Source organism: Zosterops lateralis (genome assembly GCF_965231275.1).
Source record: "Zosterops lateralis genome assembly, chromosome: Z".
Classification (NCBI taxonomy): domain Eukaryota; kingdom Metazoa; phylum Chordata; class Aves; order Passeriformes; family Zosteropidae; genus Zosterops; species Zosterops lateralis.
The window spans coordinates 83,749,424-83,773,922 of NC_139800.1; the positions used below are offsets into that span (position 1 = coordinate 83,749,424).

Sequence of the window (24,499 nt, forward strand, 5' to 3'; positions counted from 1 at the left end):
AACAGCAAATCATTTATTTGAGACCAGGATTCAGCACAGGCTCAAAAGACTGTAGCTACAATAGATGTAATTGAGTTTATTAACTTTGCAGACTTTCTTTTGTTTCACCTTCCAGAAGTGACCAAGCACCTGTATTCGTATCCTATATCAATATGCCGGCTGATAAGTTACCAAATTAACAGCTCTTCTCAAAGACAATAATTAGAAATACAGAACAATGAACAGAGAAAAGGGAATAGGAAAAACCCATAATATAATGACAGTGATATGTCTCAAACAGCAATTTTTCATCAATATCTATTTTTCATGCAGTAATTATAATGCTAATCCATTCTTCTGTGACAAAAAGGCACCTCCACATTATTAATGACAACTAATATCTGTAATATTAATTTTAAATAAATAATTCATGCAATAATTTATATACTAATAATGTAATTAGACCAAGGTTATGATCTCTGAATAGTAGATCAGTGCTCAGTTCATGTTGGTATCTACTCTCCTCTGACACAATGTTTCTGGAGGCTTAATTAAAGCCTACAATATGTTTCAGCCTTTTTTTTTTTTTTTCATTATATAAATATTCTACTCCCTCTCTGGACTATTCTTCCTCCTTGTATTTAACTTTTTGGCGGAGCACAGCAGAGGTGCAGGTGCACACCAGGAGTTCAGCAGGTGGCCAATACCCATTGTGTCCCCCGAACATCAAGCTGGTGTTTCAGGGACTCTTCACCTGGGGTAACAGCTTTGTTTTCTATTAGAAGCGTTTTTCCCTGACTATATAAAGCCTCCTGCAAAATCACTCAGAGCTCAGAGAAGCTGTCTAAAATCAGAAACGATCAACAGGTGCTGTGTGAACAAGTGACACCTCCACCTGCAGGATCTCCTCTGCCTGCAGAGCCCCTCAGGCATCCCCTCACAGACATCACCTGCACCAGGGGCCAGTTTGCCCTCTGTGCCCTGGTGGGGTGTAACAGAGCTCACCCCACAGCAAACCGCTGCTCTCCCTCTCTCTGAACTCGGGATTCTTCCCAACAGTCACACAGCCCTCTAGAGAAACCTACACAACTCCCAGCTGATCGAGTCACCTTTACTTGTTAAGCAAGTTGAGGGGGAAGAAAACTGCTTGTTTCCCTGGTTTGGAAATACTGCTTGGTTTCTAAAATGTGGGGTGGAGAGGAAAAGACATGAGAAAAACAAAATAAAAGAAAATTCTAGGACCCTCTAATTACCTTTTCTTAGAAAGGCTCTTTAGACCCTTCCCTACTCAATGCCATTAACTAATACTCATTCCATAGACCAACCCCATTATCTGTTTAATTAGTTCTGATTAAGTTTGGACAGGAGCAGCACTGCACAGAAATGTTTTCTCAGTGGCCCATAATGGTTGTGGTGCTGTTCCTTTCCCAGACTCGAGTCCATATCAAATAGCACCACTATTCATCAGGAACCATCTGTGCAGCCCAGACTGCAAAGAGCACCAACAGGAGGGGCAAACAGCACAGTGTTTCCCCTCCTTATCTGTGCATCTTCCATTTGCTTCCTGATAACTCTTGGCTGATTATTCTCCTCCTGGTTCCCATCAACAGGAACCAGATAATGCATCTGCTTTCCATTCCCTTGACTGACTGTGCAAAAAAGTATTCTTGATTGTCTGAGAGCATCCCATCGTGCTGAAATAATGCAGTCGTTTAGATTACTCTGGAAACATGCTTTCTACTGCAGAGCTCCAATTTCTCAGCAGAAATGGCTTAAGTGCATTGGTACTATGGTGTTCAAGACTGCTTGGCACCAATTTCCTTCCTCATACAAGACTATTCTGAGCATTTAGAAGATATTTCATATTTACAAACTATTCTAAAGAATAAAACTAGAAAGATATTCAACGCTTCTTCATCTCATCTGGTGCCAAAGGATTATTTTACAGTAGTGGCTCAACCAACTCTTTCAGAAAATTTGTTCAGGTTGGACTCCTGTGGTAAGGGAAATAATCCCTTCAAACTGTTCATACAAATTCCATTTGTTTCCCAAGACATACCACACAACTCTTCTGGACAAGCAGCACCCTGTTACCACTCCTGCACACAGGAGCATCTGATATTTACCCTCTTCTCACCACCACCTCAATCCTAAAACCATGAACCAGAACAACTGACGGGTAACAGACTTGCAGCTGCACCTAAAATCCAAAACACTTTAAAGATGCACAGTGTACACTATATGGTATTGGGTTTTCCCTAGATTTAAGGGTTATTGATGTGTTAGAAACCCCAGCAGAGATCACTGTCTTTTTTTACTGAGGTGATTATGCCATTTGTTAATGATTCTTGCTAACACAACTCCATTTCTGAGGCTGATAGTAAGGGTGTCACAGAAGTAGCAAGCAGAAAATAGCCACTGCAATCACAATTTATTTGCTTTTATAAAGCATAGCATATATAAAGACCTAAACAATGAATTATGTTGACTAATACATTAAAAATGGAACATCACAGAAAGGTTGCAAAACTCACTGTATAGCATGTCTGACAAGATTTCACTTTAGGAAATACTAGGAAGAAGAAAAAAAGGAAGAGGCAACAAGACACTCCATAATCTAAAGTTACATAATTACTTATTGACAGTGACAAGTGCAACATTAAGGGTAAAAATATTACATATTTAAACAAAATGAGTAATTGGAGTACACATCTATTTAGCAAGTATTCAACAACAAGGTGAACAAGAGGTCTCTTCATTCCAGCTAAAAAGTCTATTAGCCTAATTTACAATTACCCACACACTAGAAAAAAGCTGTCAGGGCACAGAAATGTCACTGGTGACAGTTTACATTACACCAGTGCTCAGATCACAATGGAACTGTTAGCAGCAAATTACCATCAACTCAAACACAGAAGTGCACGAGTTGGAACAATGTAAATCAATCTTCCAGCAATTCCATTTTTTTCCCCCCAGATGTTTTATGAAAGTTGAAATAAAGTCACACAATGCTAATCTGTTCTGGTTTTAAAAAGGAGTGTGAGAAAATTTAAACATTCTCTTGGTCTTTTAGTGATAGAGTAAACACGCAGGGGACATTTATATAGGGCACTCTTGCACAGGAAATTACATACAAAAATAATTTTATAATTAAAGTTTCCTAGGAAATATTTTTTAAGAAATAATGTTACTGGTGTAGTCTGTAAAACCTATTGCAATTTTGCCTTTTCAGAAATGCCTCAATCTATGTAAATTGAATATCTATCTAAATGTACTGTAATCATGTTTTCCTGTTCCCCATCTTTCATCATTTGCTTCTTCTGGTTAAAACTAACTAAACCTTTCCTTCTTGAAAGTAGTGATGATTTCCTACTGCCTGTGGCGAGTTGTGGTTTTTCCTTTTATACGATACTATTGCAAAGTAACATTATCAGGTATGCTTATAATTCACATTAGATTTTCAAGAGGGAATATAAAAGAAAAAAAGCTTTCAACCATCGTTGTCAAAACTATCATGGAGTTGCACAGGATCTCCTTGCAAAGCTCAAATCACACAATATTCAAACCAGGCAGTCAATAAACAATATATTCCATTTCTACCCTGAGACCAGTGTGTAGTTCATGCCAAGGCTACTCTGACAGCTGATAACAGAGCAGCCATGAGGTTAAAAACTGAATATTTTCGGTAAGTTTGCCAACATCCATAGTAAGTTCTATTTTAAGAGTTTCTAAACAATGAGTTCAAAGTCAACTGCCCAGGTCAACCTCCCGGTGGAAAACTTCCACCCAGGCCTATGTTTCCAAGTTAAAGCAACCTCTCTGAGTACCAGCAGTGGAATTGTGCAGCCAGCAACCACTCTGGCCAGTGGTTAAAACATTTTGAACCACAGAAGGAATGGTTAAAGAGATGCTGCTACAAGTGACAAGTAAGCAAAGATCTGCTACATGAAAGAACTGGGTATGTGGTGTGGGGGTGTTGCAGTTATTGCAGGAAAAGTTGTACAGAGAAGTAGAATTTGAAATATTTTGAGAATAATTAACCACAATAAAAGAGTGAAGGGCTTGGTGCACAGGATATGAAACAAAGATGGAAGTGTCAAAGGATGAAGTGAAACAAAGGATGGAAGTGACAGGCTTTATTAATTCCCAGCAGGGGAAAGAAACTGCTGTAGCTTCTTCTCCTTTACTCAGCCAAAGCAACTGTTCTTTCACCTTTCTGAAATTGAATAAAAGGTTAAAAGCACATGTTCTCATCTCTGCTCAGCTCTGGGCCAGTCTGCAACTATCATAACCCTTAACAGCTTCATTGAGCCTGAAAACTTATCATTTTGGGACATCATTAGCACAAAAAGGTATTTATGAAACACCTGCTACCAGCCTTGCAATTCACATCTAATTGCTGACTCAGCGTTATAGGAACCAACACTGCCCCAGAAACTCTTTGCAGTGACCCAGCCCAAGCCGTGGAGAAGTTTGAGAGTCCTCAAATGTGGACTTTGCTTTAGAAGTCACAAAGAGCAGTCTGTTGTAAATAATTATGGAAACTCCTTAGCAAGACGAAAACTGCCAGATGTTATATAAGGATGAGCTCTGACAAATCTGGACCACAGCTACAACAACATGCAGCATTCAAGCACCTTTGGCCATTACCTGCAACTGAATTATATTCTAAATACAGTCAATCTGTATTTCTTTCATGTGAAGACATGCCTGTGCTTAGAAAACATCACTGTTTTTGATGACCTTTGGTAAAATCACTACCTCTAAATCTCAGTTTAAGGCAGCCCAGTATGAAGGTGTCTGCAGCCAGAGCATGCAGCCCACAGCACCAGAACAGAACCTCAGGAACAAGCATGGCAATAATGGGAATTAAGGAACGTGGTTTTTAAAATAGAAAACAGCAATAAAAGCAAATGGATTGAAAGTCTAATGATGGAATGAGAATTATGTATTGCAGCCCTGGGCATACAGATCAAGACAGTAGCAGCTCACTAAGCTTCTTTATCTAGAAACAATCACTGCAAAAGCATGTCTAAAATGGGATATTTGTGAGTCAGGCTGCTCACAAGCCCTCTGCAGCACTACCACTTTCTCTTAGGCTGTTCTGACCTGACCACTGCTGACAAACTCTACAGGCTGCTATTTTCCCCTCAGCTACTCCCATCTAATTTCTTTATACTCACAGTTCATAGCTCCATTAAATAATTTGCAATTATCACCTGCTCTGTGTTGTCCATAAAACACTGCTACTCCACACCTGCCCAAACGGGAGCCAACCTCTAAGCTAAGTGAACAAAAGCCTAAGTTTGCACATGCAAAATGCTCTAGGAGACCTAACAAAATTACAGCTCTGACGACTTTCACCATTTCCCTCATCCTATGAATTACACTGGCTCCTGGCTTGAAACAGAATTTCCCGCATGCAGCTGCTGAGAGGAGTATTCAAATATGTGACTCAGAGAAAGTTTTTACATAAAAAGTCTAAAGTCAATAGGGATACACTGAACTACCATGGCTGCAAAAGCTGTGCAAGCATTTAGGTCTCAAAAATATTCCACGTGTTACAGAATTAGTAACATTAGTGCAGAATGAGAAACAGAGGCTGATAAAAGATGCACTGCTACAGCAATGATGGCTTTTGCCAAACCCATTACAATTCACACACACACACACAAGGGCAGGAGCAAGGCCAGACCTTTACTTTGTTACTTTAGTCCCCTTGTGCTCCACAATTAAGCTTTAATAGCCATGTGATATTTTTAGCAGTTTTGAATGGACTGCTGTTGCTATTTTTACAAGTACCACCATTAGCCTGCTCAAAGTGTTGGTATGCAAAATGCATTTTTGCTTCTACTACTTAGGGTAGACTCTTGAAATTACTTCAGGAAAATGAAGCATTAAAGACAAACATCTACTACTGTTTTGGGATTTCTTTCCTTACATTTGATAATTTATGGATATAAAACTAAATACAAATAAAAAGAACATAATGGTATCAGTGTTGAACTCCTCCTGGGAGGAGAGGGGCAACACAGAAGTGATTATTAAATCTGGGAGGAAAAACTTCCTTAGCCTAAAGAACTTATTCAACCTTGAGATATCCACAAGAAATCAATTTTTGTTGGAATTGTGCCTTAGTTAAATATTAACACAAAATATTACCAGCTCAGAAGAAAAGATGATGGAAAAATCCCAAATGTAGCATCTCTGATAATCTTGGTTTGCTGTTTTTAGAATGTTTATGGTCACATTTTTCTTTATGCTGAGCAGCTGAAATACCAGGTCTGCCCTACAATCTGCCCAACTGCCTGAGTCTAGAGGCTGACATTCCCCACTTACTCCTGCACCTCTCCATTCTCCTGCTTTATTTCCAGCATTTGATGCTACTATTTCCTAAACTACTTCCTTTGCTTTTTATTTACACTTCCAGCTCAAAATCTGTCATTGCTCTTACTCTGTCTATGGGCAAATAATTCCAACACTGTGGGTGTTCTTTTGATGTTTATGTACTGTTAAAGTTCTTTGTACCCCAGTTCTCATTGTTTCCTATGGTTCAAGACGGCTCCCCTGGTTCTTGTTCCCTGTCCTCCATTTTGTTGTTTACTCCTCAGTTATATAACCCTTCCCCTGCCTTCCCCGGAGACAGCTCCTGATAGGCTGCTCCTTCCCGCCACCTGTCCTGTCCATCACCCTGCTCCCCCCCCTGTCAATCTCCATGAGGCCTGGGCCTGGGGATTGGCTGGGCTCCTTCCCGCTCTTTTCCTGATATCTCCCCATTGGGTTTTCCCTCATGCATGCCACTCCCTGGTTCCCTGTTATTGGTTGCCGCAGCTTGTTCCAACCCACTTACCTACCTGTATTTAAGCCGGTGCACAAGCAGTCTCAGGGTCTCTCTCAGAGATCCGGGACAGAGAATAAACCTTCCTGTACCCGTTCTGTGAGAGTCCTCTCTCTGTTACCGCCAACTCCATTGCAGCGACATCGGCAGCTGACTTAGGTGTGCGAGTCCACAAGCGTGGTGTGCTGTCACGTGTGCCTGGGCTAGCCGCAACTGATAGGCGCACGGCGACACAACACCCAGCAGCAAAGTCCAGTTTTCCTCTGCCCAATTACCCATCTTTACAAATTTTGTTTCAAGCAACCATGACAATTGTAATTTATAGTTTCACACCAAGGCAGGGGCTTGAACAGTTGGAGTCACCAGCCAGAGGCACAGATTCCCATTAAAGTGTTTTTACAAAGGCTCCAGTCTGGGAGTTGACCAGGACAAAAACCTGATCCTGTTTATAGTCATGCTGCTACACCTGTGCAATTACTCACCTCTCTCAGCAGAGCCTTTTGCAAGCCACAGCACACTCCTAGACCAAAATATTCCTTACTCCCTGAGAACAGCCCTCTATGTGTATTTCCTCCTACTTAACATGGTTATTAGAACCCAGAATTTCTCACTGCTCTCTCTGGAATCATCCATCACTGCACAGTGTTATGCCCTTGATGTGTTGCTTCACCTGGCTGCTCTCCTTAAGGGTGTCTTTCACAACCTACAATAATCACTTTCTCCTTTTCATGCACACTGACAAAGTAACTTGCCAGGGTCTGTTCTGAATTCAGAATTGCACCAGCAACCACTGCTTGTATTTCTACTGATAGCACTCAAACACATGGAAATTTTTGATCCCCTAAACACACACAAAGCAAGTTCCTGGATTCCACACATTAAATAAAGCAAAGCTTTGTCTTTGCCTTGGTGCACAGTGAGCATTTCCATGAACTGAACCTTCCGTTTTGACTAATTCAAAACAACACTTCAGGTGCTCACCTTTGTATAGTTTAAATATGTGCTTTTCAAAACAACAATTAGTGACATAACCCCAAAAGCAGAAATCTGCTCTTGCTGACACACTACCCAGAATTTTGCGTCGATCCCATTAGCAGAGACTCTACTAGAAGCAAAATTTGCCAGTCAGTTATAGTTACATACATACCTAGTGTACAGAAATACCTCATAACCCAAATACTTTTAGGGAAAATGTTTGAACACTATGGGTTTGAGTACCACAAGAAAAATATTTACTGTTCTAAAATACAGCCTGTACAGTGATCCAGCAAAAAGTCAGCTCAGACTTCCCTTCTGAAGAAACCTAATGTTAGGACAAGTGAAAGGAATAGACTACTGCTGAGTTTCCCAAGATCACTCTCTCAGGTAAAGGATGGCAGGAGTCCTCCAGAGGACAGGTGAGATTTCCAACTTGAATGATATGTCTCACATAGTTTCTTTAGTAAAAAAGTGAAACAATAATTTGAAAATTCCCATTAGATAAACTATTAGTAAAGTACAACAAAATCTTCAAGGTTTGTTTTGTTTAAAAGTTGTTCTAATTTTTTTGTACTTCACATATAGCAAATGCCTGCAGTGTTATGCAAGAGAGACTGTTCTGCAAAGAGGCACCAGGTTGTCATCAATGCAATTGGCAGTGAGGTCTGACAGACTGAATCCCTTCCTTGCAGTTATATTAATCATGCATTCTGTATCACACAATTGGGTATTTCAGGGCCCAAGTGTGTTCACAGCACTGCTGACTTCCTAACACTTCACTTATTGGCAAGAATGCTCAACCAAGTCTTGAATTACCAGCAAATGTTCCTGAAAAGAAATTGGGGAATTTGCACCTGCACCACAATCCTGATAGTGGGAGTTACACTCAGCCTGGGAAGAGCATCAGAGCACCAGCCTGTCACCAGAACCTCTGATCAAAAAAGCTATTGTTAACTGCTGACAAGAATAACAAATTAGCACCCAGAAAGGCAGAAGCAGGGATTGTTTAACATGCAAGGATTAATATGTTTCCAATGACAGTTTACAAATTAAAATGCGAGCCAGCCAAAACTTACCTAACACAATTTGGAACTTGTTTCAATCACTTATTCAGCTCTGATAAAGTTTAAGACTTTGTTAATTAACAGTGATACATTCAATATATGCCATGGTTGTCGTTTTCCAAGTGTTCTTTCCATTAAGAAAACAAATAAATACACTAAGCCCAAGTAAAAGCTTGTTAGTGTAATAATTATAGAAACAGAACTTCTATACACTTATTATTTCCATGCTTACATATATCACAGTATTTTAGGACAGTCTCCTTCCAATAGAACAGCAGCCACTATAGACAGTTTTTATGGAAGTAGATTCTTTGTGCAATGGAAACAGTAATCCATGACTGCAGTGCTTGTTTTGTCCATGTGTAAAGCTAACTTGGAGATGTCAGTATGAGCTCCAGATCCCTTTTCTCCCCTGAAGTTTTTTCAGATGTAAAACTCCCTATTATCATCTCCTTGGACACTCTCATCTCCCAGAATAACTTAAAAGCAAGATCCTCTGCAACTTAACTAAAGCCAGAAATGGAAGATTATGGAAAGTATAAAAATAACAAACTTAATTTCCATTTCCAGGAATCGTTGTAACACCCTCCCTCCCATCTCAAGTGAAGCATCTCAGCTGTACAAGCCACCCAACATCTGCTGGACTGCTCGAGATCCTGGAGCAATCTGCACCCAGCAGAACAGAAAGTGTTCTCCATCCTGTTCCCTGGACATCCCTTGTAAAGGAAAGGCATAAACCCATTTAGTTCTGCACAGCACCAAAGACCGAGTGGACTGCACCTATCCAAGGAAACAATAGGCTCTCTCCACATTCCCCAGCATTTATTGGCTGCTGGAATTTATTTTTCACGCTGCAGATGGATGATATTGCAATTAGTTATGACAGGCAGAGCAGAAAGGTCAGACAGACCGCTCAGGGGAAGGCAGACTTCTGGAGAAAGAGAGAGATTAAAAACCAGGGGGAAGCAACAGCCCACCCAGGGAGACCTTCTAAAGCACCCAGCTGATGCTGGAATGCAAATCCATTTTATTTCCCACTAAAACTGATGGAAATAACATCTCTATTCCCTAACTTCTACAACAATAAAACTGGCTTTTATGGAGATAAGCTCAAAGAACTCTCATTTTGCTTTGGTTTTTTTTTTATAAAAAGCCTATTATAGATTATTTTTCCTCTCATTAAAGTTCAACCCAAAAAACTGAAAAAGTTACTTCAGATGGACACAGAACAAGAAGACTTCTTTCACAGAAGCACAGGCATGTTCAGGGGAGCTGGAAAGATGGCAGCAAGACCAAACACTATTACTGCTTTTCTTTATGCTCTTTTTTCTGTTTAAGAATACATGCATTTTTAGGTGAAAAAAAGACCACACACCATTTACTTTTATATCTCCATGGAATAAGAAGTGCAAAAACAACACAAGAAAATAAAGTAGAAGGTTAAAAGATGAATGGAACTCAAATATAAGCTAAAATTTTAATAATTTTGAATTAAGATTACCAATGTTTTATAATACTTTCTGCTAGAGAGTTTTACAGTTTTACTTTATCCCGTCTATACATTTGTATGCCATTAAGATCTATTCAAAGGATTTCTGGAAGTCAGTAAATAGTCACAAGGTACTTTATAATTTTGTGTATACTTGATAATATAAGTATGCTACTGTTAAGATATCCAGCTGAATATAAAGCAAGATGTAGGTGAACCTTGTTCATTTCCAGATGAAGCCTATAAGCCTATAACCAGCTCATTCAATTTTCTGGATATTCTGTCTTGCCACACTTAATCTCTCCTACTGCCATAATTGTATTTCATATAAATAAAAAGAAACAGCTCTGAAATAAGGAGAAATACCAGACACACTTCTAAACAAGGGTCTTCAAAGGCAGTCTGAGGTGGTATTCCTATTTGGGTACTTTTATTTTTACACAGTCTAAACATTACCAATCCAGTTTACCCAATTAGTGTCAAAAATTAATTAACTAAAGTCTGCCACCTTTCAAAGCAGCCGCTCAGCTTAAAGCTTTCTGAGGTGGGTTGCCTTCAGTTCTTCTGAGAAGAATTGTGCTACTTGATACAAAATACATAAATATTCATTTCAGGGACTAGGAAATTTGTTTAGGATTGCTTGTTAGAATGTCTGCCCAATCCCTTTTCAATTCAAGTGTGGTCAATAAATGCCGAGCTCATTTCTGCTAATGAATAACCAAACAATTAGTGCTCAGGTACACTCACATGTGGAATAATAATCAGAATGAGGGCAAAATACCCCACTCAGACAGCACTGCAAGGATATTTTATGTGTTCCCCTGATACCAGCAAACAGGTTTTCTGTCATTAGGGCAAAGCAACAGAAATCCAATTAAGGTTTCAGAATCACATTTGATGCAAATCTGTTTACCCAAAGCTACCTTTTAGCTGGACTAATTACTATTACTTTACATGTCCAGTTGTTAGAGATGGTTCTAAACTGATCCTGAGGCCCTTCCAGAGCCATTCCTTAAGTGACATCGCATTGTGAAAAAGCAGAGGTGAAGTGCATCAGAGGATATCAGCTCCAAGACATACACCAGTAATATTAAATATTAATTCCTCTTCTGCTCTCAAACTTCTTTAAGAGGGCTTCATTTCATATCTTTAGATAAGACAATTCACTATTTATTTATTTATTTTTTGTAAGGACCAGGACAAATGTACTTTTACTTTGTAGGTAATGGCTGGGTTACCAGAAATGGAGACTTCCATTTTCATCATGACTCTAATTCCACTAGGAACAGCCTAGCATTTCTTTATGGATACTTGGAAAAAGAGAAGCAATAAACCCCTCTAAATACCGATTCATTTGTAGAAATAGCCTCACATGGCTCTCATGGGACCACGGGGAGACAGCATGGTTTAAGTAAATAATCTCTCAACCCAGCTGAACCATTTGCTGCCCATTCTCCTTTCACCACAAATGGCTGCAGATTTATTCAGTTTGTGTCAAGCTGACACCAGCTCTGGCTATCTGTACTACTATTTCCAGCCTTTTCTTCTCCCATCATTGCTTCACACTCTTATATTTTTATAAAATATCACACTCATATTTTCCAGGTTTTCAGTGTTTATCTATAGAAAGTTTTTTAATCACCTTCAGTTTTTTACAAAAACCACATTGTAACAAAAGTAAATTAACAATAAATTTTCACAAGTACATGAATTCTTTTCCCCTTCATGTTTCTTTTTCAGCTAGGTAAGATACTCCAGCAGTTACAAGAATTAAATATTTGATATATATGAATATAACAAAGTTGACTAGGATATATTGATGTGTCTAAAATTGCTTAACCAAATTCCTGTTTATGAAAGTTTTTTATACTTAAACTGAGTATTCAGCAGCCTGAGTGCTACTGAAAGCCACCAATATTATGGATCCTCATATTATATCTCTTATCAGCATAACAATCACAACTGCCCAACCTGTCACCTACAAGTGCATTTCCTGCTCACACACAGTCACCTTGCTGAAAATAGCACTGCTGAAATTTTAAGTATTTAGCAAAGCACCAAATGTCATGGGCTTGATTAGTTGGGGTCAAACTGCTTCCAGATCTCTCACTCTTTGGGTTGGTAACCATTGCCCATTACCATACAGATTCATCAGCCACTAAAAGTTAGCTGTAGCCATGTATTTTTACATTCAAAATACGTGGGTGTCTGTTAATTAGTCATACAATTTAAGATTTCAAGTGATCTTTCATTTAATTTCATGAGTCCCTGTCCTACTGTCAGATAATGGTTCTATCACACACTTTTATTATCTTGGGGAAACCAGGATTCAGGCGTGGTGGAGAGCAACAGTAAGTAGGTACAGACTCCCTAATGGCTCTGCTTGTCATTTTTCCTTGCCTCAGACACACTGTTACAACTGTGACACATTATCAAAAAATTAAATCAAAAATTAAAACTTCAGGGAGCCTGAATGTCTGGTTCTAGTGACACAACACCTAGTCAATATCTATCTCTTCAATTTGCCAGCAGAGCTTGCATTTTACCTCAGCACATTTCATAGCTTCCGTTTTAAATTACACCAGGGTAGAAAAGGCCAGAACAACAAGGCTGCTTTGTAAAGCAGAATTTGCACCTCTGCACCCCTGAATCCACACACAGGTCGGTTAGACCATCAGTAAATCAAATTAATCATGTACTAATAATATTTCTTTTTTCATTAAGATACTCCTTGGTTTTGAGGAGAGGAAGAATTTCAGATGGCATTAAAAAGCCTCATGGTACCACAAAAAGGTCAACACAAATGCAGATATAAAATGGATACTTGATTGCCCGAGGTAAATTTAATCCCAGTAACAGAACCATTCAGAGTTGCATGCACATTTTAGCTGTGCAGTGCTGCTCTTCTAAAGTGCTAAAAGCCAGGGCAAGACACCCAGTTCATCGTTCCTCCTCCTCCTCCCAGGGGAGCTGCAGTTTCACATGCACACACACAGTGGCCAGTGGGAAAATTCTCATGTAAAGTAAACTTAGAAAGAGTAAGTAATATCAAGATAAAATTACTGAGCCAAGTTTAAATGGCAGTAATCAGTAACTTTTCCAGAGAGACAGACTGATTTTCTAACCGTGTGTTCAGTTCTTTCCACAGCAAAGAAACTCAACAGGAGTCTTTTACACCAAAGCCAAGGGAAGTTTAAAATCAGTAAATCAATAAAAATGGCTCTAATAGGCCACCTTCCTCTCTAACCTTTTTAACTTCTATTTTCAATCAATTCATGCTTTCCGAAATATGTGTAATTATCTAACATGCTATTTTGCCATTTAAAAAAAAATAAAATCTATGATTTAGTTACACTCCACAGTTCTACTCTCCCACAACAAGCTTTGCCTGACCTCTTAGGCACTCCCAGGAGTTCAGCTAAGCCCAGAGCAATGATTTCATGGCACATACACAGGTTGCACTGTTCTGAACAGCTGAACCAGTCAAGAGTTAATTCTATCTGGTCATGGAGACTTGTGAAACTGGCTTTCTGTAAAAGCTTGGAGGAGTTTGTTTTTGTTGTCCTTCAGTCTGTCATATGTGACATGCAGCAAAACAGCCCATATCCATCTGAGTGACACACTAATATCTAGGGATGAAAACATGACACAAGAACAAGGTCTTCCTGTCCTCCTAACTGAGCTCTTTCCTAGCCATGGTGATAAACTGTTATGGAAGAAGGAAGATGAGAGACAGAGGTGGAAAAGCAAAGTGCTCCACTCACTTTAGCCTGATTTATAGCTGACAAATGACTCAAATCACACTGAATCACATCAAACAAACCAACAAAAGAACCTCAAACCAAAACCCCATTAAACATTAGTCCTGTGCCACAGAATAAAATGTGGTTACTTCCCCCCACCCCATACAATTTCATTTCTAACTTTTGATTACTTGAGGGCAGAAAGCTTTCATTTCATAAATGCAGAAGTTTTGTACAGTTCAAAGCAGTATTTCAACTAAAATTTCTGAATCAATATTTAAATGCTCACAGACACTTTTACCTTCAAATACCTAAACATATTGAAGTACACAAATACATTATTTTCTGTAGTTAGATCACACCACTCTAAAAATTAAGTCTGTGAAGTGCAATCAAGTGACCTTGCATACCTTTAAATGTGTAATTTTAGATACAAAGTGTAGAAGTTCTAAGGCATCTTAAGTGTCAGATGGAAAAAAACCTTTTCCTTCAGCTCATGAAAAAAAACCAAGCATTTTCCACAATTACATGAAATTAAGAATCATGTGGCATTTCTAGATCAAGCACCTCTTACACATTCAAGTCAGCATTTGTTCAACATTGAAAACATAGCCAGCCAAATACACATTGTTTCCATGGCATTTTATCACAGAACCTTACTCAGTGTCCATCTGATCCTGCAGAAAGACTCCACCTGGCACAAAAGCAGGAGATGAAACCCAGACAAGCTTTTCACAATGCTGTATCACTTATGTTCCTTGGATTAACCACTTAGTTGGGGAATAATGGAATTAGGTTAATGGAACATAGTGTTTTCTGTAATTGTATATTGTGCAAGCACTTTGCACATTTCAAACACAGACTTCAGCTCTTCTATTCTCTTACTGTAGCTACAAAAACATCATTAAGGAGCCGCTCTCTTTGCTGCTTACTCTTCATCACTGCAAAGAATGCAGCACAATGTCTGAGAGAGGCAGACAATCCTTTCACTTACTTTCCCTCAAATTAGATCTTATCCACTCTTGGGAAAAAGCCTTACAACTTAAGTTACCTGGGCCACTCAAGTGTTGAAAACCAGGCTGGCTGTGTCTCTTCTCAGAGATTTCCAGTGTAAAAGTCCTACTTTGGGGGTTCCAGCGCTCACAGAAGAAAAATAGTATTTGTATGTAATATCAGGTAATGCAAGACAAACAAATTGCTATGCATTTTGTTATAATTTAGAGAATATATTTCTGAGAAGGTTGGACAAGAGCAACAAGAAAAAAAATCCAGCAGCAAATGTCCTTAGAAACTGGATCCATGACAAGCAGGTAATTTATTTTGACTATTTGGTCATTACATTTGGCAATACCTTACAGAGCACGGACTGTTACTGTAACCAACACAATGACATTTACAAGTGAGGGGAGGCAAGTGAGGGCCGAAAAAGAGTTTCAGGAAATTCAACACTGAGGTAAAATCTCCTTTGTCTGCTCCACCCTCCCACTGCCTCAAGATCCTGTCTGCCTCTCATTAGAGTGTCTGGAAGTTACGAGCACCCACATTAAGATTAAAAAATTCCCCTAAATCCACAAATTCTTCAAGTAATGTACTGTAACTGGAAAGGAGACAACAAAAGGAAAAGGTAGAATGTATCAGGGACTGGACAAAAGTTTGCCGTAGCAACCCCTGCTCAGCAAATTCTCCGGCAAGCAATTTCTACCCGCAAGAGGCACATTCCATTCCCTCAGCCTCCAGTGCCTTCTGAAACTGGAACTCCTGTCTTGCTGCAGTTTATGGCACATTTTTACTGTGTGCACTTCGGAAGCAAGCAAGGCCGACTAAACAGATTTCCTCCATGACCTTTACTACTGTCGGCTGGCAACAATTTAGTCCATTTTGAGTCATTTGAGAGCACTGTAAACATTATCCAAGGGGCTTAGGACTGACTGCCTAAAACATGACCTTTCAAGCTGACAGCTGACAAAAATCCTCCACTTTAAACCATTTTAAAAGATATGATAAAGGTTCTTATCCTGCTGAAACAGAAAGGAATTTTCCTTTTAGCACTACAGAATAAAGATGCCTTTCATTCCATTTAAGACATCTTGGTGTTTGGTTTTGCCCTTTTTTTTCTTTTTTTTTTTTTTTTGAGGGACATGGAAAAATGGGGGAAAAAACCTCAAGTTCTCAGATACTTTTTGTCTTGAATAAAAGTTCAATCCACACAATTAATATAAACCAAGAAGTGAAAAAGAAAGGGAAAGCAAGCAATGAAAGAGACAGCCCATGCAGAAATTGAAAACCTTACAGAGGAAATCGTCTGGCTGGAAATTAAGAGAAAGAAATAAATTATGCAGTCCAGTTTTATTAACATTTGGTGTATATATACGCCTGTTTAACTCATTCATATACAAGGGAAGACAGACATGACTTTCCACACAACCAAACTGATGTGGGAAAAGCTACATTTTGATACTTTGGCCATTTCAGTGCCCAGGGACATGCTGTTCATCAACCCAGCTCTGTGCAGAAGGCAGCCTGACTTAACCAGAAGTACCCAGAGAAAGCAACGTATATGATGGATTCCATACGGCAACCCAGATGATCCCATTCAATCAAAATTAAATGGATTTCAGGCTACATAACACAATGAAAACTATTCCACGTTTATTTGGCCTTGTCATCTCAAGGGACGAAAGCAGAAGAATTCTTATGAAGAACATATTCCATTACCAAGTTTTAGAAAATGTATAAACGTCATGACTACCAGTTTATAATCACCATGCCTTCCTCTTAAACTAAAATAAAATCAACTGCAAAGAGGCTGGAAACGTAGAATGAGATAGTACTTACTTCCTGTGTAATTGTAAAATAATTCTGGAAACAGTCAAAAATATTTCGAGGTTCACTAGGCATTCTGCTATGCAGATTTACTTGGCACTGAGGTACCAAGTGGTTTTACACAAAAGCCCCTAACAGCAAGCTTAAAAAAAAAAATTAAAAATCCCTATTTAAATCATCTTGTTCCTTTTAAAGTTGCTTAATTTGATACTGTACCAGTCTCTGTAGCAGCACCCTGTTAGGTATGCTGTCTAAAATACTCTACTGTAGCCTAATCAGCTAAACACTCTTTGTTTAAATCCTAATCTTCCCCAACTTTTCCCTAACTGCTGAGCACTCGTCAAGAGCTCCCAGTTATCCTCGTGACAGGGAAACAGAAAGGATGAGACACGGTGTGTGTGAGTGGAGAGATGCACACATAACTGAAATCTCAAAGGATAGCCACCCTGGCCCTCTGGATTCTTCCTCTACCCCATCTTCTGTGAAAAGAAGTCCAGAAGACAGCATCAAATTGTTTTATTGGTGTTAGAGTGAATAAAAACACATCTCTACTGCAATAAGTCAGTCGAGACTCCATTATCTTTGTTAGCCGAGGAAAGGACACACAATCGCGAAATTGTATGCGGTGCTTTATTTCAGAGCTCTGGAAGCCGGGGGTCTTGGACGACCCAGATCTCGGCTTGTCCAACATGCTTCATGGTTACAATTTTATACCTTTATTGTTACATAAGGATTCGTGTTAATCATTAAACCCCATTGTTCCATTGATTCCATCCCGAGGAACAATAGTCTGTGTGATTCTTGCTCAAGATTCTGGTTAGAGAAAATAATCATATTTAGTTACCAAACTGATATTACAATTGACAATTCTAGCATGCGTCTTGCTAATGATTATATCGGTACAGATCCTCCTGACCTAACTTTATTCTTTAGGGCCTATGCATTCTACCAAGGTTCCCCCTTTCTCTCCCCCTACCACCTGTGCAAAGTTATGCTTTATACTTCATTTAATTAAAACAATAGCACGGAATAACATCCTGGTCACAAGTGGAGCCGATCCCTGTTTTTGGGCCCTTGCTATTTTAGAAATCAATTTAACCCTATGTTATCATCTTCATGCAGGGAAAAGCCAATTCTTTGTTTTCCCAACTCATTTTATACAGTTTTTACAGACCTCATGTGCAACTTCATTTGGTTAACAGCTTTCTTGCCAATTATTCTACTGTTTAGTAAAAGGTATTCTACTTGTTTATCAAATCTCTCTATTCTCGTGTTCTTTACATATTTTCTTAGTGATTCTCATGGGTCGAACCCATTTTTATTGCAGGTGCATTTGTTTTTTAACCCAGGAATAGGTTATTATGCTAACGAGTTTTATTTTCAAGATTGTTTTCACATGGAAATTTGCAAATTACTTGGAAGAAGTGGCAGGCTAACTTTGGCAATTGAGTAGTCCTGACTTTATGAGGCCTTTCTTTGATAATTCTTTTACCTATCACGACATATCTCCATTACTGAAATACTGAGCATCACTTATTTAGCAGGTAAAATGAAGGCAGGAAAGGAATACAAATCTGCATCTACCTGTCTTTAACTCATTACATCCTGATATTCCAGTGTGGCCCACTTTTTCAGGCTTCAATTCCATTACTTTCCCCACACTGGGCACTGTTTCTTCCTGTGCAGAGACCCAGCCACTCAAACAGAAGGATTCTACCCTAAAAGCAGAATGCAAACACACTTCTGGAGAAAAGCTTTATCAGCTCACACATCCTCCACAGAAGGGTGGAATTTAACCAGCCACCTTGCTGTTACAAAACATCCAGTTGCTTCAGGGCTTTCAAAAGCATGTTCTTGTCTCCTGTCATACCATTTTAAGCTGCTTTGTAGCTCAGAAACAGAACAAGAGACATCCTTTTTCCCCATTCCTTTGGCACAGCAGTGCTGCTGGACTGACACCTCTGCTTCCCTCACCCTGCAGGATGAGCAGAGTGCCCTGAACTGCTCCAGGCAGCCAGGGGAATGCACAGGACACAAACACAAACTACAAATACACACAAAAATGCTGCAAAACAGCTCAGATAACAAACAGCTCTGCTGGTCATCCACTACAAAATTACTCTCATTTCTCAGATTAAGACTAGTTTGATTTCATGTTTGGGAACCAAACCCACTAAAATAGAGTTCCTTCACTTAAAATAGAGTCAGATTTTTCCAGATATTTATTTGCATTCAATTCTTTCTTAAATTCTTATTGACTTGAAAAAGAAATATTCTCACTCATGGCACTAATTCATTCAAAAGCAAATTCTTTATCTTAAATACAGTCCAAATGGGATAGAGAAGATTCTCATCCCATGGTAGAATTTTTCACCAGACCCTGTGTGCAGAAATACCATTATGATTGATTTTCTTCCCTTCTCTTTTCTTGCCTTTTTTGTCTAGGCATTTCATGTCTCTAAATATATTATGAGAACTGCAGAGATTTTCTCTTCATTCAAAATTCACAGGTTTTGAGAAATCAAATGAAATCTAGAGAAGTTCCAGATTACAGATGGCAACTGTCAATTTTGCTTATGCTTGTGAGATTACCTTTAAGGGAAACATTCCTTAATCAGATTTCATGTGCTTTGCCCATTACATCTCTGCAGAACTGCTGATGTGGGAACTCCAGTGGCAGGAAAATTTTCTCTTTCAAATACAAAGTGGATTTATTTTAACTTATTTTTTTACACAAAGTTCCTTTGTGCAAGCTGTACAACACAAGTTTTTGAATGATGGTAGAACCTTCACAATATTAAAAAAAAAAAAAAAATCAAGATTATGTTTGTAATTTGTTATTACAAGCGTAACACTACAAATAAATTGCCAGGGAATCAGAGAACAGCCTGGGTTGGAAAGGATCTTCAAGACCATCTGATTCCAACCCCCTGCTATGGGTAGGGACACCTTCCACTATCCAAGGTTGCTCCAAGTTCCATCCAGCCTGGCCTTGGGCACTTCCAGGGATCCAGGGGCAGCCACAGCTGCTCTGGGCATCCTGTGCCAGGGCCTGCCCACCCCCACAGGCAAGGATTTATTCACAATGTCTAACTTAAACCTCTCTTTCAATTGAAGGGCAAGAGGATGGGCTTCTCCAATCACAGAGATAAACTAGGCAAGTGCAGCCCCCCAGACAGAGGACACAGTCCCACAGGATGAAACAGAGTACAGCTGGGAGAGGGGAAACCTTCCCCAGAGTCCAGACAAGGCAAAATCCAGGCAGACAAGGCAGGTCAGGACTGGGCTCAGGCCAGTCACAAATTCCACCTTCCTGCTGGAGACTGGATCAGAGATAAACCCAGACACAAGGAACCCACAATAGCCCCGAGGTTCTTCCAGGAGAAAGGGTCCACCAGCCAGGCCAGCAGGAGATGTGCTGGGTTCAGATACCTCTGTGGCACAGCACAGGCAGGAGCCCCAGAAAAACAGGCCCCAGGTTATTCTGGTCAGGGCAATTAAGGCTCATTAGTGCAGCCATGTCCTGACATAAACCAGCCAGGCTGCAGCCACCAGGGCACTATTTAACAAAAAGGGAACGTGCAGCAGGGACTGGTCCCTGTTTCCCTGGCTCCCACACCAACATCTGTTTCAGTTTAAGGCTGTATCAGTTTCCATTACCAGGATTTTAACTTTGAGCTCTTTGGTAGGGTTCAAAAGGAGCATAAGGAAACTCTTAGCATACTTTTAAGAGCAGACACTTGATCAATCAGAAAAGCAATATAAATTACATAACTTTATGTATGAGGACAGGAAAACAAATTCCAAGCATTATAATTTATCCTGCAAAGGATCTTTAACACACTCGTCATCACGAGCCAGGGGAAAGAGGAAAGCATGACTCACCACTGATAATATCTCAAATAAGGATTTAGCCCAAGTAATCATTGAAATCATTCAGAGAACTCTGAAGTTTAAAACACAAATGTTATTTTCAAATTGTACAGTACCAACTGCAGCTGACTTGCCATTCTACTGCTTACAAATACTTTCAGTATTAGCTTTTCTACAGTATTTTCTATTAAATACCTTTCTACAACAAGGAATGAGGGTGACATCAAGTAGCACACCCCTGAGGTGTGTATCCTGCTAAAATATCATTAGACATGCAAATCAATTCACTCATTAGGCACAAACAGTGTGAGAATCTATGATGACCATTTCAAAGCACAACTGTTGTGGTAAGACAAAGGCAGGTCATTGTAAAAGAAAGGCTTGTTGAGGATATCTGGGTACCAAAAGAGTTTATAAATTAAGGAAAGCACAAAGCATCCATTGTGGAATGGGCTCGTTTTCTGTCTTCTCAGTAGACAAGGAGGTGATTAACAAAGTCCAAGTATCAAAACAAGGAACAGAAGAGCACTTGGATTCTGTGGTTCTCAGACAGAATCCTTCCTGCGGACACTTGTTCAGTTAACAGGTAATCCCTGTCTTCACACAAACCAACTTCTGAGCAGGAGAACTGTCCCAGCTGGAGTCCAGCCCCCCAGACAAAGCTCTTCTCCAGGCTCCCTGTGGGTTCCCTATCTTCACAGTGTCTGTAAGGTAGTTAGAACACAATAATCTCTCCTCTCAAATCCTCCAGTTGCCTCAGTCACTAATGAAGGATATTAACAAAGGTGTTTTGGAAACTTAAGGAAAAAGGGACATTTTATAAGAAAGATGCTGGAGAAGTAATACAGTTTATCTACAATTTTGCAGAGCTTCAGAGGCAGCCCATTATAAAGAGCAAATCTACAAAGTTACCTTAAAATATCTGAGTTACTGAAGTAGATTAATAAAAGCAGATTTCAAATCAAAGGAGACTTGCAAGAGGGAATAGTTTTGAAGGAGTGCAGCAAGTACAGGAGTGCCACAGGAATCAATATTAATACTATTCCTTTTACTATCTCTTAAGATTTATACAATGCCACATGGACTATCCACATAAAGTACAAAGCAGGGGCAGCCAGCACCAAGCAAGGTTTACAATTCACATGCAGAGAAGGTTTGCTCAGCTACAGAGGGGACAGTGATGGAAAACAAAAAGAAACAGTAACATTTTAATGAGTTCTAGCCTACAGAGATGTGCTGCAGAAAGAGCTGTTCCAAGTAACAAGTGTATTATTTTCCTAACCTGACTATTTAGTTACCAAATTCTTACCAAAGGGAATGAACATTTTGTGATACATTTGTGAAGCTTAATTTATATAACTAATTTCTTTCTTTGAAACAAATAGCTTAGAAGTCAGGACAGCATAACACAAAAATAACAAGTAGTACATCAATTTTGTAGGAGAGTGCCAAAGAATTAATATTTATAGTGATGATATGATTTATTTATTAATCATGCTGGACAATACCATGTCCTGCCTGAAATGCTATATTTTGGATTTAACATGAGTTTGATGGCCACTGACATCTAGACAGGATTGTGGTTCATATTCACAGCTTCTGGAAGCAATGAACTCATGGACAATGAAGGGTCCACATAAAAACTTCTGAATTACATGTACAATGTACAGTTTGAGATACATACAGAGGGATTAAATGGAATCCTTATGTTGCAGTTATCTGAGCTCTCCCACCACTACATGCACTTCACTTTCCACCATCATATGCGTTCATTTACCTTCAATAGTCTTTGCTCATGGTGTTGATTAACCTCACCTGCTCAGCATACAGGAAGAGCAATTACTAGCATCATCAAAAAGCAGCAGCCAAAACTACACATTAGTAAAATTCACCTGTAGCATGAAAACCCTCAACTGCAAGCCTTGTTTTCTAGTCAGTAAACCTCTTCTAGCATGTCTTCCTCCAGACTGAGATTTTCAGTGGCCAAAATCTTCAGCTGTACCATTAGTATTGACCAAAAATTGGACCAAAATGATCCCTTGGACAAAGGCATGTGGCTTGGGCAGCATCCAGGCACTGAGGATAGAGCTCTGCACACCCCTTATATTTCCCTGGAGCATGGAGCCTCCGGAGGCATGGACACTTTCTGAACACTGGGATTCATCCTCCCAAGAACAGCCAGGCACTGAGCAGGTGCCATCACCCCTCACTGCCCCTCAGTGCCCCTCATGGCCCCTCATGGCCCCTCACTGCCCCTCATGGCCCCTCACGGCCCCAGGCATTTTCTCACACCACAGGTGGGGCAGGAAGACTCTTATATTCTGTTATAAATGTATGTTATAATGTTGGCTTTTCACAAAATGCGTGCTATATGATTAACAATGTTCTGGTAAGGATCTAGGATATAAGTTTTTTATTTCTGCTTTTAGTAAAGAAAATTAGGCATAATGGTAGTAACTGATGTATTATGCTTAAACTGTCTGTTTGGCTGGGATAACATCCAATGAACAGGTAAAGAAGACTGCTATTGATACACCAACTATCAGCATCTCCCATCTAAAGAAAAGATGGACCAAGGCCCAAGCTGGAGGTGATAATGAAGACACAGCCACAAAACACAAATGCTCTAAAAAGGCAGACCCAAGGAGAGATCATGCAAAACAGTTCCTGAAATATGGAAACCAGTTTATGGAAAAATATGAATATTCAACAGACTTATGCAATAAAAAGAGTACTTAACGAATGTCTGATATAGCAGGGTGTGGACTGGGCTGAATGCCAAGTCACCCACCAACCATACTTTGCTTTTTTTATCTCCTAATTGTCTTCAATTTTTTTTAAATCTGTCTCTTAAAATTTACCAAAAAAGCCATCCTCGTTTTTCACGTGTCCCCTCCCAGCAGAGCCTGCAGGTGTTCCCGGGGCAGCGCAGGTGTCCCTGGCAGCTGTGGTCACCATTTCTAATTATCCCACAGGTGTGTGCAGGATCTCATCGCCAGCCCCAGCACGGCTGCAGCCATTCCTGCCCGCCAGCACCCCAGCCTTCTGTTTGCTTTAGCCTGCAAGTGCTGCCTTTGTTTTTGGGCCTCAGGGTGTGGGTTTTCTTCTTTTCTAACCTGGCTGTATTGAAATATAATATATTTGTCTGAATTCACCGCACCTGTCTGGACCAGTGAGTTGGCCTCTTCATTATCTGTCTTGGTGTAATCCACGGTAATTATCTTGGATGATTTCATGTTTTCTTCAAGTTCATTGATAATGTGTCAAGCAGTGAAGGACAAAGAACCAATTACATTAGGATCCTATCAGAAAGTTTTCAGTTGGATGACAATTTCCCTCTGACTTCCCAGTTATTAATCCCTTAAATGTATTGTTTTAATTTCTTCATACACCATCAACTCACAATTCCTCATTAGAATATTTTTCTCTAAATTAAAAACTCTTAACTTTTACTCATGAAGTGCTAGAAATTAATTTTAAGAATTTTTAAAAAATCTGATTTTTTAAACTAATCCCATAACACTAGCAAAGTAACTCTGTTACGATGTTACTTATATTTTCTTTTTTATACCTTGTTGTAATTGATCAAGATTTTCTTACTAATTATGGGAAGCTTGTGATTTGTAACACACTGGTGAATATTACTGTCTCCTACTTCACATAATACTCCTTTTTTATTATAACTATATAGAAGTCTGGATCAGTTATTGTT

General features: G+C 39.5%; 1 long non-coding RNA gene across 1 annotated transcript in view; it reads left to right on the plus strand.

The window, feature by feature from the left end:
- LOC310922796 overlaps positions 1–24,499 on the plus strand; it is a 410,148-nt gene that overhangs the window by 25,049 nt on the left and 360,600 nt on the right. The window lies entirely within an intron of this gene.